Here is an 18,899-nt window from a genome sequence, read left to right as displayed (position 1 = left end):
AGGCTATTTACATTCAACAATACCTTATGAAGTTCGTTCAAAAAAAGGAGACTGTAGCCTACCTCCAAGCCGATCACGCACGCTCCAAGTCAACTTCTCGGTAGCCTTTTGCTCCAAAAATGACTCCAAATTCCTCCCTGCCATCAAATTGTTTATCATCTCATCAATACAAATATTTTGACACTAAAATCGTATTTTTCGGAGACAGACCCAAAATTGGGTCTAAAATGGAATTGTAGGACCTGCAATAGGAATTCCAAAAAAGACTCCGTGAAAATGGTCTAAACACATTATTGAGCTTGTACCCAAAATGGGTCACAAACCAATGCTCAAAACGAGAGGAAACAACCCAACAATAATTTTCACCATTAAAGTGCTAACTAAGCTTTGATAGCCCTTTTGGGCAAGATATTACCTCAAACCGATGATCTTCACACTTTCCTGAACCTATCAATATGTAGCCACAACTCCAAAAACCCAATGCATTTAGAATCACCCAAAACGGAGCTCTCTAGCTCCTAAAAATTAAGAAATAAAAATGGGGTTTGGGCTATCTTGCGTCACTGGTCTTAATTAAAAGACTAGTGAATTGATCTCCGCGAACATGGAGAAAGAGGTCTATGAACGCAGAGGCTAAGATCCCAAGCTCTAAAAATATGGAAGGGCCACCGCGAATGCGGAGGGATAAGCCATCAAGCTCCGCAAACGCGAAAGGTACCTTGCGAACGCAAAGGCCAATGCCTTAAGCCTTCACGAACGCGGCCTCATGCCCGCGAATTTAGAGGCCAAGGACCCTGGCTTCTGCGAATGTGGCCTAAGTGGAGTGAATGCGAAGACCAAATTTGGTCCGCACCAACTTATGCACATTAGCTTAATTTGGAAATTATTTCCAATTTTGACGGGGTCCTTGGAATTCATTCGAAATTCCTTGCACAAAAAAGACTAGGCTACCCCATAAAATTTGATATTTTAGACTCAATGTCGAAGTCAAAATTTCCAACTGATGTCGTCTTGACAAAAATGGGTCTCACACCCAAGCATAATTTTTGCCATTTCAACAAGGAGTCTTGAAATAAGATCAAAAGCCTCAGGACACGAACGAAAGGTCGTTCTAGACCAAAATCGACATTTCGGAGCTAACCATGCTGACGAAATCTTAATCCAAAAATGTTTACCAAGAATATTGGCCAAAGTCAACCTTAGGCTAAATTTCAAAGGTTAAAACGTCAAATGACCTCAAACTCGCATTGATAGCCTCGATACTCATGCTGATCATGCTACCACCCTAATTTGGCCATTTCGGAGTTGATTGATCCATCAAAATTCCATTCTGAGGTCATATTTCTAGAGTTTTGACCGAAGTCAGTTGCTCAAACTCCAAGAGTTCCAAAATAGGGAAATAGGCATAAAACCCAAATGAATGACCAGGCAACCAAACTGTTAGTGCCAGAAAGTCATAAATGACTTGGGGTCGCTATAGGAAATCTCTAAATACTGAAAATATTAGAAAATATAAAGATGACCTTGAGTGTCATTACAACCTGATTACGTGTGATTAATACTTATTTTATATGTGGAGCTCAGTTGGCTTGTGCCTACTGAGTACCATTCCCTTGGTACTCTTACTACACTTTTGCCCCCTGCATATCATAGTATGAGTTATCGCAGTTGAATTGTACTAGTATGGAGCAGCTTTTGATTTAGAGTTTTAGTGAGCTCTTAGCGTCCGAAATTGCAATTTCCATCCATGTTGGATTAGGATTAGTCTTTAGTTGCTTTTGAAGACTGTTTGTATCTCTTATGTATTTGTAAAAGCCTTGTACTCCCATTTTATTTAGAAGCTCTACTACTGACTGATGCTAGCTCTTGGTGTGGGTCTTTGTAGATGTATTACTATTGCCCCCTTATCTTCTTCTTCTTATTATTATTGTTTGACTGCTTCTTTAGCTATCTTCTGCTTGGTAGGCCGTTGTTTCTGCCTCTAGGCTATGAATTAGGCCTACCTACTGGTGGGATGGAGTAGGTGCCATCATGATCTGAAAAATTGAGTTGTGACAATTATAGACCACATTAAGGATACGAGTCTTACATGTGACTGCCTCACTACCCATGAGTAATTTCCTGTATCCAATCTCAGCGCCCTCCACTTTACATTGCCACCAAGCACACGAATTCGTCTGACTGTCTTGTTACTTGAGAGCTTTGTATTAGCAGCTGGCGGCCAAGTTCATACCTTCAAATAATTTAAGGAATAGATCAGAATATGAGTGAGGAATGCAGCCAAAATACAGTGATTTACATAATAGTTTATCCATATAATATTCAAATGATAAAATCTTGGCTTAACACATTGTTTCGCAGGTCACGGGATGATGACTTATCCAACCATCAGTTTCCAACAGAATATGTTCATTTTCTGCACCTTGTTTTACTCAAGCTACACTATATTAGAGATTATATGTGTAAAAACTGATCCAACCATCATTTTCCAACAGAATATGTTCATTTTCTGCACCTTGTTTTACTCAAGCTACACTATATTAGAGATTATGAGCCCATTTGGATTGACTTAAAAAAAGTAACTTTTAGATATGAAGTGCTTTTAGAACTTTAAAGTGCTGAAAGTTATTTTTATAAATAAGCAGTTGAGTGTTTGGATAAAAGTGCTTATGTTGAAAATAAGTGTTTGAATTTTAGGGTTAAAAGAATAAAAAGGATAGTTTGGGAATTTAGTTAAAATATAAGGGATATAAAAGTAATTTTCATGGTCAAACAAAATGACTTTAAGCACTAGGAAAAAAAAGTTAGAAATCCTAACTTTACAGTTTTGACTGACTTTAAGAACTTTATGGCTTAAAGTTAGCATTAGGCAAACACGTCCAAAAGCTAAAGAGGGGCTTTAAGTTGGTTTTGGCCAACTTAAAGCCAATCCAAACGGGCTCTATATGTGTAAAAACTGATTTACTTCCATTTCACTAGATCAAATTAATTGAAATATTCTAGAATAAATCAAATATAGTAGCTTGATTTGTAGCTTTTTTTTGTAAGGTCGATTTCATGTCTTTCTGGATATATAGCTGTTTGGCCATGAGATTTATTCATTTTCTCCAAAACAATTAAACTTTATTTCAAAAACAGTGTTTAGTTATAAAAATTTTAAATCCAACTTGGAGTTGGATTCAAATTGGAAGTGTTCCTAACCTATTTTAAAACTCCAACTTCATAAATTCCAAATAAAGTGATCTCTTATCTCCTTTGCAAAAAGTATTGCCAAACAAAACTCCCTCTTCAACTCCAACTTCATGAATTCTAAATAAAGAAACAAAATTGAAATCTATGGCTAAACGCTCATGATTCTATAATTGCAAAGGGAATGTGTTAGAAGGAAAAGCCATAAATTTCATCTACATTGCCCAAAATAAGATGAAAGAAGTGAAGTTTCCTAAATGTCACATAGCCTCCTATTCATAGATGTGGAGCTCTTCACACTGATGAACAAGACTCTACTTGACGTGACATGTTAGACTCCTTAAGACACTTTAAACCTTGTGTTATGATACCAAGTTTGTCACGACCTAAGCTAGGCCCTAGGTGTGACACGGTGGTTAGAATCCTAAGGGACTCCAACCAAGCCTTTTAGCATATTTTTGTGAGCATATATAAGGTCAGTAAGACTTAATAAGAATTATCATAAAGAGGAATAAAGGTCTAAACATAAATGTCTTGAAGTAATAGAAATCAACTAAAAGTTCAAAGAAAAGAAGACAACATAGACTCCATAATATCTAACATGCCTCTACTCGTCTAGATGGGGTCATAAGACAGGCTCCTAGCTCACCCATAAGAGAACAAATGTCATTAGGAAGATATAGAGAATATAAATGTCACATTCTCAAAATATGAGAACTCACCAAAATGAGAGATGTAAGCTCAATCTGTAGCCACGAGTGAACTATGCGTGAAGATCATCTGACCCTACATTATGATACAATGTAGGTAAAACATATGAGTTAGTATATGGAATACACTAAGTATGTGAGAAGTATACATGAACATTATCAAATAATTAAGATTTATAGAATGTTGAATTCTCTTGGTAAATCACTTTGCAATTTCAGATTCTCTTATGTAGTAGATTCTCTTTCGTAAATGCATAATTATCTCTCCTCTAAGTAAAATCACTAAATTGTTTTTATAAAGGACATAGTACCACACAGATACACAGATTAGCAGATTTATTAAGCAAGATGTCATGACCCGCCACTTGATCATGAAGACGGGGGAAAGATCTAGAGTCTTGGAGAGGTTAATAGAAGGCTCTAGAATGTCCAAGAGAATTCTAGAAGAAGGTAGAAGAACCTAGAGTCTTGGAAAGGTTAGTGGAAGACTCTAGATTCTTGTAGAAGCTTGTAGAGAAGTCTTGAAAAACTTGGAATTCTCTAGAGTGTGTGGAGAGTTCTAGAGTAGGGACTTCTTTGTAAATATGAAAGGACTTATATAGTAAATTTTATTTACACTTAGTCCCCTTAGGAGAAGTATAAATAGAGGGGGCATTCATTTGTAGAAGATCATCAAGCAAACAAGCATTCTTCCAAAGCAATACAAAAGCCTTCTTCATAAAAACTCTCTTGTCTTTCTTACAATCTAGTGTTCCCTTAGCGATCTAGTCTTAAAGTCTTACTTGAGCTTACAAGATCGTGAAAGATTCGTGAGTAAGTTATCAAGTGCCACACGGAGGTCTTAGTTGAAGTCTAAGTCCGTGATAACGTGGTACCAAAGCAAGGTTCTACTAAGGTATATGGCAAGTGAGGGAGACATCAACGCCACTACTACCACCAACGTCAAGCAAGATGTTGGAAGAAAGCACCGCAAGGGAAGGAAAAACTCTAAGAGAAATGAGGAGGTGCCTCTTGAGCCTACACCAAGTGAGGCCCTAACATCCTACTCACCCTCGGCCACTGAGATGAGTGACGATGAGCGAGGCGAGGAGACCGTGGACGTCACGCCCGGCATAGAGTGGATTGCAAGGGTGGATGCCGCCCTACAAGCTATGGAGATATTAGGCAAGCGCTTGAACAAGGTCGACGGCAAGTTTAAGTCTCTAGAGGAGTTCACCCTTGAGGAGAACGACAACATCCAGAAGGAGTTGGTGGTGCACAAGGCTGCCAAGTACGAGGTGAAGGAGGTGATCACTTTCTTGGAGTGTCGGCTCATGGACGCGCTAAGCACGATGGAGACCATGAAGGCCAAGATAGCAGCACTCAAAGGAGACATAGATGCTGGGAGATGCATGACGTCCAGCACGGACTGGGAGGCCAAGATTGAGGCTCCCAAGCCACCAATGTTCAAAGGTGCCTGTGATGCACAAGAGGTGGAGAACTTCCTTTGGCACTTGGAGAATTACTTCAAGTGTAACAAAGTGAAGAGCGATGAGACGAGGATCAACACGACCGTGCTATACCTCTTGGAGATGGCCATGTTGTAGTGGAAGCGCAAATAGTCCGAGATCGGGAAGGGTCTATGTACCATCAACACCTGGGAGCAATTCCGAGATGAGTTCAAGAAGGCTTTCTTACCCAACAATGTCATCTATGAGGCCAAATGCGAGTTCTGGGAATTGAAGCAAACGGGTAGCATACGGGCCTATGTGAAGGAGTTCACTACTCTTACGCTTCAGATTCCTAACCTCACGGATGACGAGATGTTGTTCCACTTTATGGATGGGCTACAAAATTAGGCCAAGATAGAGTTGGAACACCGACAAGTCAAGACTATCGATGAATCCATCACACAAGACGAAGCTTTAATAGACTTCAGGCATGATAAGCATGACCGAGGAAGAGGAGATGAGATGATAGGTAGTCATGACCAAGGTGGGAGAGGTTGTGAAGAGAAATAACCTCATCCTAAAAACCATGACAACCTTAAGTCCGATGGTAAGAAGGCTGGACGACGAGGCGATGCAGACAGAAAGGCATAGAATGTGAAGGGGAATGGATGCTACATATGCAGAGGGCCGCATGGCTATGCAAGGTGTCCTGAACTGAAGAACCTTGGTGCCATCCTACGGGAATGGAAGGGTAAAGATGTATAAGGGCAAGAGCAAGGTTCAGACACAACCCAAGTGGGCCTGATTGGACTATGCGGAGCTATCGCAAAGCAATCAGGAAAGCCGAAGGAGTACGACGCACAATATGTAGACATCATGATCAATGGATGACCCGCTCGTGCAATGGTTGACACAAGTGCAGAGGCCAACATAATGACCAAGTCAGCAGCTATGAAGTTGGGGCTAATTTATAGTCCAAGTGACGCCCGCCTCAGGATGGTTAATGCACCCCTTACACCGGTGTGTGGAGTCACTGAAAGAGTAGACATCACATTAGGCAAGTGGTGAGGTAAGACCAACTTTACTGTCGCTCCCTTAGATATCTTTGATATCATCCTTGGGCAGGAGTTCTTTCAGCGATGCCATACAGTGATCGACCCCTACCTCCAACAACTCGTAGTTATGGAGCAAGAGGGATCATGTATGGTGCCCCTAGTCAAAGTGCAAAAAACGGAAGGACCAACCCAACCTTCGGCTATGCAGCTTGTAAAGGGCCTAGAGAAGGGAGTACCGATGTTCATAGACACCATTGTGAGTTTGAGTGAAGACAATGGTGCTAGAGAGGCATTGCCACCTTGCATGAACAAGGGCGTGATGCCGAAGAAGTTACCAAGATACTTTCCTCTAAAGTGCCAAAAAGAACGGAGGCCAGTGTTAACTGAACCAAACAGGAATAGGGATAACAGGCCACTGCCATTTTCCTCATCCACTAGAAGGGACAATCTCTGGAAGAGGCCACATAAGAATGGCATGAAGACTTGTGGCAGTTTCAAGACTAAGTCCGGAGACTTTTGTAGCAGCAGTGCACCGAGGTCGTCGCCATATCAGGTGGGGGACAGTGTCATGATCCGCCACTTGATCATGAAGACGGGGGAAAGATCTAGAGTCTTGGAGAGGTTAATAGAAGGCTCTAGAATGTCCAAGAGAATTCTAGAAGAAGGTAGAAGAACCTAGAGTCTTGGAGAGGTTAGTGGAAGACTCTAGATTCTTGTAGAAGCTTGTAGAGAAGTCTTGAAAGACTTGGAATTCTCTAGAGTGTGTGAAGAGTTCTAGAGTAGGGACTTCTTTGTAAATATAAAAGCACTTGTATAGTAAATTTTATTTACACTTAGGCCCCTTAGGAGTAGTATAAACAGAGGGGGCATTCATTTGTAGAAGATCATCAAGCAAACAAGCATTCTTCCAAAGCAATACAAAAGCCTTCTTCATAAAAACTCTCTTGTCTTTCTTACAATCTAGCGTTCTCTTAGAGATCTAGTCTTAAAGGCTTACTTGAGCTTACAAGATCGTGAAAGATTCGTGAGTAAGTTGTCAAGTGCCGCACGGAGGTCTTAGTTGAAGTCTAAGTCCGTGATAAAGAGCTAGTTTAATCATGAAAAGGTAGAGCACTGGATTCCTATGTTGGAAAACTCATAAAGAAATCACTGTTGACCTCGACAAGTTTACTATCAATTCTTGAGAGAATAGCTTCAGCTACTATTATGATGACTGAAATTTCCTAGTTCGTAAAGCTAAAATAAAAGAGCACAACAAAAAGGGATCTTCTCGTGTAAAGTTTACTCGTCTCCCAGGAAAGACACTTCTCAATTAGGAAAAGGAAAAGCCAAGTTATATCAATCCAAGTTATACACTTCATACAAAGACATTCATTGGACTTTTTGTAACCCATCAATCTTTCTGAGGTAAAATCATAAATCCATGAATATAAAGTTATTGATAAAAACTAATTCTACCCTACAACCGATAAACAAGGACAAAAGTATGTTTTGATTAATCAGGGGGAAGACAAGCTGGTCTACACATTATTCAAGAAAAGATCTAATTTTTCAATTACAGCAACTACTTAAAGGTCCTAAACTACAGTAACTAAATGTCAATATCAACAAGTATTTTAGGACCCAGAAACTACAATGTTTACAAGAGAATCTAGCATGAGCCCCATTTTAGTGTAGCTGACAAGGGAAAATTGTTGAATACAATAAGCAGATAGAGATATAGAATGAACACAGGAAATACAACAGGCAAAGACTAGGACTTACTTGCGCTTCTTCCTCCACGCTTTCTTCTTGCCAACAGTGGCACGCCTCTTGTTCATAGAGTCTCATGAGATACCTTATATTCATTGTAAAAATATAGCATACTAATTAATAAAACTAGACAAAGTGAAGATAAAATGAATCTACAGAGATGAATTGTTGAAGCGAATGAAAGAGGAGAAGAAGTGAGAGAGGAAATGGAATTCATGAGATGCATACCCATGGTTGCTGAAAGCTTAGCCGCGAAGAGGCAGACTACAACACTTTTCTTTCACCTTGTAGGTAGTAGGAACGACCCCAAAACCGTACTTTCACAATGGCTACTGCCTCATAATCTTGGGCCTTAGTCACGTAACATGTTTGGGTTGGTTCTTCGTTCTCATTCGAAAAAGGACAAATTATCTAATTACACACTTTATTTTACTATACTCTCTAACATTTTCTATCATTTGAAAAAATATTTAAAATCTCTCATTTCTTCTTTATCTCTCTAACCTCCGGATACATCACTCCCACTACACTATGAACTATCCAAAAATTACCCCTAAATACACGTCCATGTATCCAGTGGTGGACCCACATAGTGTCCATGGGGTTCATCTGACCTCCCTTTGGTGAAAAATTATATTATTTATACATGGTTAAAATATTTTTTTATGTATAAATAGTAGATGTCGAACCCCCTTCGGTAAATTCGTGTGTCTACTTTTTCAGATTTTGAATCGTCTTATTAAAAATCTTGATTCCGTCACTGCATGTATCAACGGTTGATTTTTTGAACTACAATCATTCTATCCTAGCCTTCTTCTCCAATTCCAATATACAAAAATGTAATACAATTTCTCCATTTCTCTCCTCGCCTTCAATTTCATCTTTTTAAGTTTTTCGATCAAATTTCACTTTAAATTTTGTGATTTCGTCTCCAATTTCTGATACATATGAAATTCGGTCCATCTTTTAGTATTGATCGTACCCAATTAAATCCTCAAATAGAAAAACTTTTTCTCCTGGTCTTATTAATCATACATAACCCTAACTGATATACAAAAATGATAGCAAGTATCTGGTTCGTGTTTTTAATATTGATACACAAGTCATTGTCTCATTTAGATTCTTAGTGAATGTATCATATCATGTTACATAATTTTTATGTTTTGCAATGTTAATTATTGATACTGTTCACGATACATAGGGTATTTTATATGGTAGGTCATGTTGAATGAATGTATATAATATCATGATACATATGCTTTATGTGCATAGTCTTCATGGTTTTTGATGTTCATGCTATACAACTTGTTATATGTGTATATGGAGTCAAAAAAATAAATCTCATATTGTGATACATAACTATTATTGTGTATAATGTATATTATTTGTCATGTACTTAATACATAAGTTTAGTATGTATCATTTATTCTAATATATCTGGATTTACACACTGACACATTATACCAGATATGCAATGTATCAAATCTCATTTTTATTCATACTTATGCTCTGTCAATGTAGGGGTTCAAGTAGGTAATCAAAAAAGTTCCTTCTCGCTCTTTGAGATTCCGCACAACTTACACCGCTAATTTTATCGATGATCTCCAATCACCAATAGGTGAAGAAGGGATTCAGTTATTTAGGCAAATAATTTTTGGTCCTTACCTAGATATACCACAATAAAATTTTCAAGGTCAAATAATCAAATATATTCTGCTACTTGAGTAGGAGTAGAAAACCCCCGATAAATTGTGCGTTCGTCACGTTCAGGGGAACGTCCTCCGCTTTTCAATCAAAAATTTTTCTATCATTATTGATTTGCGATGTACTGATAATACTAATGAATTTTGCTACCCGGATGCATCCCCAATAGGTTGTTGTCAAAATATTTTTTCAGTGCACAAAAGGGTGTAAACAAAGGTCGATTGGTACAATGTTTCTTGATGGAAAAATAGAAAAAAAAATGAAGATGTTGTTCGGATGTTCATTCTCTACTTTATACACACCTTTTTGTTTTCTCAACTAGATGATACACCTATATCTATTGATGATTTTAGAATGGTAGAAGATGACAACTATGAGCAGTTTTCATAGAGTAAACTTGCATTTTCTAAACTGGTGAAAAGTACGAGGCAAGAGTTTACTACTTCTAAACAGATGTATCATCTAGGAGGCATGTCATACACACTCAATGTATGGATGTATGAATGTGAATCTAAAAATCTGTCTGATATCATTATCAGAGAGGGTAATCACATTCTAAAAATTCTGAATTGACGATTTGTTGGGGTCAAGCCAAAATACGAGACATTTATGAATAGCATGTTCAGCAAGGTAAATTTCATAATTTCCCATTTTTATTTTTTTAATAATGTATCTATCACCTGATACATTTTATTTATATTATCTGTAATTTTGATATAGTATATCTAAAATTTATTTTTAATTATTTTTTGATACATTATGCTTAACATTTTTGATGCATTACTAATCATCGAATGTGATGCATTATGTTCAGTCATTAAGTCATGATATATACTGATCTTTTTATGCTTTTGCTTTTTATTTATATTTTTTTTCCCAGAATTCATGCTCTAACATAGTACAAACACAAGATGAATTGTCATCCCTTGATATCCCTGGCACTGAAGCTCCTCCACTTGTCAATAATTCAACATTTCTTATATCAACAACATCCTATGTGAAGCCTAACTAAACGGAACCTCAAGAACTTTCTGATTTTGATGACTTTTCATCTGAACCACCTGAAGAGTTGTTAAGGAGGTTTAGTCCTCTTGCTGATACATCTTCCCTACACCTACCAAAAGAAAGAGGAATGTTCTTGGTAAACAATCGATTACAGTAGAAATGGCTTACAAAGAGAAAATTGTTCTGCCATTACAACTATCAATAAATCCATTTGTCACTACTGGAATATCATTGGCACCGATAGGGCCAGGGGATGTATATTCAGTTCCTTCTGAGCAAATTGCTTTAGCGGATGTCAATGATTTAAAGAAGTTTCTTAAGAAATATATAAGTTTTTAGTATGAGTTTTAAGTAAATCAATATATATTTGAAACTTGATACATTCTAATTTTGTTATTTTTTATTTTAAGATTGACCAGAAGTTCAATCGACTTGCGGCTTTAATCAAATCAATCACTCTGAACTCTTGAAAGCTATTGAGAATCAAGTTCATCCATCCTTCAATGTGTACATTTTATGTTAAAATATTTGTACTTTTTAGTATGTTACAATTATTGATTTCACCGTACTTTGCAAATGCATGATCATGATTCTGCTGGCACATCAAATTCAATTCAAGACGATGATTTTTTATAAACATGCCATGTGGTTGAAGAACCACAACCACCCAGTATTTTGGAGGTGCCCATTAATGATCCAATTAATACTGATGCTCCAAAAGCAAAAGAACAAACCTGTGCTCAGCAAGATATTGAGGTAGATACCTTTTTTATATGTTGATAAGATGTTTATTCAATGATACATTATTAAACTTAGTGATATATTCTATCTTGATGTATTAGATACATCATTGTTTATATTTTAACACTATATACTTATAGGATGATGAAACATCCAAAATTTCACAACCAATAAAGGATGTATCACCACAGCCCAAGAAAGCAGATGCTAATGAAGCTGTTGAAGAAGATGGTGCTTCGACTAGACTAAATGTAATGTATCAGACTAATTATGCGATATATGATTATTAATAAGCACATTAATGACCTGATACATGCATATAGGCTAATGCATCAGATGACACACAAAATGTCATGGAAGATGCAACTGAGGATCCTGATATGACTGACAAAATTAAAGTAATGTTCAGCAGGTCGATATAGATCAAACCAAGCACGATGCATCGATAATCTTTCATACTTTTAATTTTATTTATTATCTATACAACTGATTAGTACTTCAACTATTTTAAAAAACTCAAAATATACTATAGTCATTATATTTTTAATCATTCTTATCAAATAAGATTCCACAACATCAACTTCAATATCATCTGGAACATAAGACGTGTTAGATGCACTTATATCAGGACTTCCTATAGTTGCTAAGACATTGAAGGTCGTTATTCATCACAAAGTAGCTAAGGCTGAGATACTTCTCCATGTTAGTCAGCTGCCTACCACGCTTTCATTCAAAGAAATTGTTTTGCATGACGTATCAAAATCCCATGTTCCACGTAGTCGGATGCCTTTGAATATCTTTCACTCACCATATCTAATCGAATTTGGGACAAGTGAGAAGGAAAAGGAGAAAATGCCATCTGAAATCCATCAGATTTATCCTTTTGAAGGTTTTGGCATTTTCTACGGGTGTCCAAATGAGATAATAACTAAATATTGCTAATGGATCGATAAAGGACTATTGAAATCACATGCCAAAAAGTAAGTTTTCTATGTATAACTAAAAAATTTTATTCTACAATAATAGTAAATTTACTATACCTATTCAATCAGGCAACTAAAGGAGAAATATTACAGGAAAAAATGCTCTTCTTTTGAATTTGAAAAATGGACTTTGTTGGCACTTTCTGAATCCTTTTGAAGATTTTGGCATTTGCTACGGGTGTTCAAATGAGATAATAACTGAATTTTACTAATGGATCGATAAAGGACTCTTGAAATCACATGCCAAAAAGTAAGTTTTCTATTTATAACTTTATAACCAAAATTGTTTATTCTACATTAATAGTAAATTTACTATACCTATTCAATCAGGCAACTAAAGGAGGAACATTACTGGAAAAAATGCTCTTCTTTTGGATTTGAAAAAAATGAACTTTGTTGGCATTTTCTGAAGATAAGAATTAGTTCTATTTGATGTCTCAGCCCAAAAGTTCCTGGAATAATGAGCCTAGTGGGTACTATAATAATTATACTCCATTCTTCTCGATACATTAGCAGTTAATGCATGATACATCAATATTCAATGTATATGATATATAAATAGTTATGTATCATATACGTAACTACTAATGTATCTACAATATGAATTTCACATTTACATTAAAATATGTCATGTATTACTTATTATGTATCACTTTTTAGAACTAAAAATTCCTTTTAACTATTTAATACATTATGAATCACATCGATGTAATTTTCTACTACCTTCGAAAGAAATTGAACATATAGTTTGCTAATTAGTATAGATACACAATAACAAATTGTATCTTCAAAACTTACATCAAAATGGCACACGCACAGTATTATCACATTTCTGTTGATCTTAGTACGTAGGAAGACATGACACTTGCGGCTGTTGTATCTCATCACGAGAGGTCAGTGAACAACATAATCAAAGGTTATTCTATCTCTGCTAGTTTGCCATGGAATTTAGTAGATGAGGTATACATCCCAGTGAACTGCAATGGTGAGTTTTATTGGGTGCTCACTGTGATTGTCGTGACAGAGAGGTTGATATGTGTGTATGATTCCTGGTCTGGATCAAGAAGAAGAAATCCATCCACCAAAATTCAAAAGTTAGTAGTAATGCTTCCTACTTACATTCAGGAAAACAAGTTTCTTGAACAAACAGAACACATCAATTGGTCACTACTGGATTCTTATAAGGACAAGTCAACCGACAGTTTGCTTAAACCACATCACCCTTTTTGGGTTGAATATATTCAAGGCATTGCTCAATAAGAAAGTGATAGCCTCTAAGTATTTATCATTATGTATAAATAATTCATTAATGTAATATAATTCCATGTTGCAGGGACTGGTATATTTGTGTCTGCTTTTATCGAATATCTCAGCGATGAAATTTTGGTCCCATCTACTGGACTACAGGTTGATTACCTTCTTGTAAGGTACACCTCTCTATTATGAAAATATGGCTGTCAAAAGGCAAAGGAAGGATAAGTTAGTGAAAATGATGATTAACCCAAGCTTAAGGGTGATTTCATCCTCCCCACTCAAGAAGAAATGGTCGATGTTGAGTAGTTGTGAATTTGGTAGTAGTAAAATTTACCGAAAACTAAAGGTACATTAGAATAACTACCCTACTCACGACTTGGAGTTAGCATCGGTGGTGGTTGGTTTGAACTTGTGGAGACACTATCTCTATGGTGTGCAATGTGAGGTCTTTACCTGTCACGACCCGATTTTTCAGGTCATGATGTCGCCTACTATGACCCACCAGTAGGCAAGCCGATTCATATCCTGGAACTGCAAGTAATGGGATGTTAGGGTAGAAGACCAACAATCTAATCTCAACAGTAAATTAATAATAATAGCATACAATGAACGGACGGACGCAACTAAATATATATATATATAAAAAAAGATGCCTCCTAGAACCTGGAAGTCACATGTACATAGCTACTAATAAAAGAGTACAAGTCCCAAAAGTGGACCACAGAAACAGAGATGTCTCAAAATATATGTACAGAAGGAAGCGGGTAAATCCAGGACGCAGTGTGCTCACCCTCACCTCCGATCACGATCGCAGCTGGCTTGAATCAATGCAGTATCTAGTACTTGAATTTGCATCACGAAAATAGATACAGAGTGTAGTATGAATACCAAAACAACAGGTAACCAGTAGGCATCATTGGCTGACTAAGCAAGATAAGAAGAGTAAACTGAAAAACGAGTAAAATATCACAACCAAAAATAAGGCAAGAAGTAAGTGTACGTATGCACACGAATGTACTATCAAACAAAGAGAAAGAATCTAATTAACACCGCCGAGCTCCCATAAACCCGATGGGGATGCTCGTGCACAGATATAGAGTAACTACTTGTATGGACTCCCATAATCCCGACAGCTGCGAGAATAACTTGAAAGAGAAATTAACGGAACCAAAGGATTTCAATAATATCACCATTTCACGGACTTGAACTGAACCATTCCCAAACTCAAATAACAAATAGTCCTTAACTCGTACCAATTGCATCGGTACTCGTGCCAACCATGCTACTAGCCTAATTTAGCCATTCTAGAGTTGATGAAATTATCAGAATTCCTTTTTGACATTATTTTTCTAAAGTTATGACCGAAGTTAACTTTTTAAGTTATAAAAGCTCCAAAACTGAGAAACGAGACTAAAACCTAAATGAACGACCAGGCAATCGAACAAATGCCTACCATATAAGGGCCTCAAATGGGGCCATCTGTATACTAGAGTGGTATTTGTTATTGTACACAACCCTCGCCAAGGGAAAGAACTGATCCTACTGACCCCCAAAATCTATAACACAAGCCCGTAACATGTCCTTGTTAACTTGTATAGTATGCTCTAACTGACCATCAGTCTGCGGGTGGAAAGTTGTGCTAAGGTCGACACGGGTGCCCAGCTCCTCATCAAAAGCACTCCAAAAGATAGATGTGAACTATGAGCCTCGATATGAGATGATAGAAATTGGAACACCATGAAGACGAACCACCTCTTGAATATAGATACAGTCTAACCTCTCAGTGTTGTAGGAAGTATGAATGGGAAGGAATTTCCTGACTTGGTCAATCGATCCACGATGACCCAAACTATTAAGAATATGGGAAGTATGAGGGAACCCCATAATGAAATCCATGGTGATCTGCTCCCATTTCCACTCGTGAATAGGTAATCTCTAAAGCTCCCCACCAGGCCTCAAATGCTTGGCCTTAAACTACTGACAACTCAAATAACACAATATATAATTTGCAATATCTCTCCTCATGCAGCTCCACCAGTAGTATTGACTTAATTCATAATACATCTTAGCGGTGCTCAGATGTATGGAATATGTGGAATCATAGGCCTCGATAAGGATTAACTAAATCAAACCCCAAACTCTCAGAATATAAAGGCAACCATCAAACCTCAAAACCTAAGGTAGCCAGACTGGCGTCACCTCCCAAAACTCGATCTTGTAGTGCAACTAACTCTTCATCCTCAAACTGATTGCTACAAATTTGGTCCAATAGAGATGAATAAGCTCCCACATAAGCTAACATGAACAAAGAATCAGAAATATCAAGTAGAATCATCCTGTTAACTAAGGACTGGATGTCCAAAGCTAATGGTCGCTCTATAATAAAAAGGAAGGCTAGACTACCGATACTTACTACCTTCTGACTTAAGGAATCTGCTACTACATTCACCTTCCCTGGATGGTAAAGGATAGAGAGGTCATAATCCTTCAAGATCTCAATCCAGCAACGCTACCTAGAATTAAGATATCTCTTACTCATAATGTAGTGAAGTCTCTTATGATTTATGTAAATCTCGCATAAAACTCCATATAGGTAGTGCCTCTAAATCTTAAGCATAAAAACTACCGCCGCCAACTCCAAGTCATGAGTAGGGTTGTTGAGCTTATGCAACTTAAGATGCCTTGATGTATAAGCAATAACTCGCCCCTACTGCATCAGTACACAACCCAAACCAACGCTAGATGTATCAATACAAAACCCAACCCAATGGTGCTGATCACATTTTGAAGTCTGAAGAGAGTCTTGGAAAGGGCGGCTGGACTGACCCGACTAAAATCTCTAGCGAGATATATCATAGGACTCCCGGGGTCTAAATCGATGCCCTTCATGGATATGCTCCTATCTAGCTCTCTTGGTACTTCCCCCTTAGGCCAACAAAGCTTCTCGAGCATGTAGGTCTCGAAGCTGATCTTGGACACTCCTAGGAATAAACTAGGTCAAGAAGGCTTCTGAAAACTTAGCCCGTGTCACCGATGGAGACCCAGCTAGCCTGGTCTCTAGGTATGTAAGCCACCACTACCTTAAGGGACTGTCTAGTGGATAAGTAGTGAAGTCGGCTCTTCTCAACTCTACTAGACACAATGTCTATAGTCGCTCGCGGTAAGTAAATAGAAATTCATGTGTATCCTCACCCACAGCCCTAGAAAACCTTAGCGGTGATAGTCTAAGGAACACCCTGAGCATCTTCTGCTCCTTAAGCAGCATGACACCCTCTAAATCATCTGGCTGAGCGACGAGTGTTGGCAGCTACTAATTGATCGATGTCGCTAGTTCAGGATGGTCCTACAGTACTGGAGTGGCGAGAGCCAGAGCCTATTGCATACCCCCAATGGTAGCAATAATTTAGGTGAACCTTGCCTGTAAGTCCAGAGCTACGGATAGCTCGGGCTGTAGCTGGTCTTTTCCCTAGCCTACCGACTAATGATATATTGGAGCTAGTGGTTTCTCTATCTTTAGCTCCAGTGTCTGCTCTTAATCTCGAGCTAGTGCTGCAGCGCTGGCATGACCCCGTGTTTAGCCTATACCTCTAGTGCGTGTGCAATCGATTTTGTAAAAAAGTGGAAAAAGCGAGATTTCTGGAAACCAACAAGACATACACTGCACGACAATGATACAAAATAGATACCTTTCTAAAGACATCATGTAGCCTCCTGAGGATAAGTCACAGACGTCTCTACATTGATCTACAAGACTCTATTAGATGTTAGCTTTAGACAAGTGAGATCAGTGAACTTGGGGCTCTGATACCAACTTGTCACGACCCAATTTCTCATGTTATAATGGAACCTAATATGACCCACTAATAGGCAAGCTGACCCATATCCCAGAACTACAAGTAATAGGATATTAGGGTAGAAGACCAATAATCTAATCTCAATAGTAAAGTATTACTAATAACATATAATGAATGGGCAGAAGCAACTAAATATATATACAAACAAAAAGGATCCCTCTTAGAACCTAGAAATCACATGTACAGAGCTACTAATAAAAGAGTACAAGTCTTAAAAGTGTACCACAAAAACAGAGGTGTCTTAAAAAAGACAGTCAAAATATATGTATAGAAGGAAATGGGTAAATCCAGGATGCAATATGCTCACTCTCACCTCCGATCACGACCGCAGCTGGCTCGAATCAATATCGGTAGCTAGTACTCAAACTTGCATCATGAAAATAGATACAGAGTGTAGTATGAGTACTAAAACAATAGGTACCTAGTAGGAATTATAGGCCGACTGAGAAATATAACTAAAGTAAACTGAAAAGTGAGTAAAAGATCACAATCAAAGACACAGCAAGAAGTAAATATAGGTATGTACACGAGCATACTAGCAAATAAAGAGAAAGAAGCTAACTAACTCCGCCGGGGTCCTATAAACTCGACGGGTACACCGCTCGTGCACAAATATAGAGTAACCACCTATTACGACTCCTATAAATCCCAACAGATGCAAGAATAGCTGAAATAAAACTGAACGGAACCAAGGGATTTCAACAATATCACTATTTCCTGGACTTGAACTGAACCATTCGCAAACTCTAATACCTCAACTCAAAGATGAGAGTGGATGAAGATATTGAACCAAAGATTCATTAGGGAATCAGGATTTTAACCACGTGCAAGCTACACCATGTAATTGTAGCTAATAAGTTGACATGAGTAGAGTAGACCTTGAAAGTTAATCGAGTAACTATAGCCAAGAGTCGAGCAAGGGTAAGCTAGACCAAGGGATTTAATTGGGTATCTGTAGCTAGGAAGCCTGAACATAAGTAAGATAGACCACAGACTTTGATCGGGTATCTGTAACTAAGGAGTCGAACATAACCACAGACTTTGACCGAGTTTCTATGGCTAAGGAGTAGAACACAAGTAAGCTGGACCATAGACTTTAATCGGGTAACTATAGCTAATGAATCAGAATGAATTAGAATAAGCAACCAATTATGTGTCATGGAGAGTTCCCCCAAATCGAGTGTCATCAATGCACCGCTTCATCCCAAACTAAATATATCCT

The 18,899-nt window shown here is 37.8% G+C and overlaps 1 long non-coding RNA gene across 1 annotated transcript; it reads right to left on the bottom strand.

Annotated features, from left to right (window-relative positions):
* Positions 1–2,057: 2,057 nt before the first annotated feature.
* On the bottom strand, positions 2,058–8,426 carry LOC129881657 (uncharacterized). The gene is made up of 3 exons (XR_008765662.1): positions 8,365–8,426; positions 8,149–8,221; positions 2,058–2,233 (listed from the first exon to the last, which is right to left on the bottom strand). It is a non-coding gene; the product is annotated as an uncharacterized LOC129881657 (long non-coding RNA).
* Between the last annotated feature and the right edge of the window lie 10,473 nt (positions 8,427–18,899).

Source organism: Solanum dulcamara, chromosome 3 (genome assembly GCF_947179165.1).
Source record: "Solanum dulcamara chromosome 3, daSolDulc1.2, whole genome shotgun sequence".
Classification (NCBI taxonomy): Eukaryota; Viridiplantae; Streptophyta; class Magnoliopsida; order Solanales; family Solanaceae; genus Solanum; species Solanum dulcamara.
The sequence above is the reverse complement of the archived record's forward strand: the minus strand, read 5'-3'. Positions and strand labels throughout refer to the sequence as shown.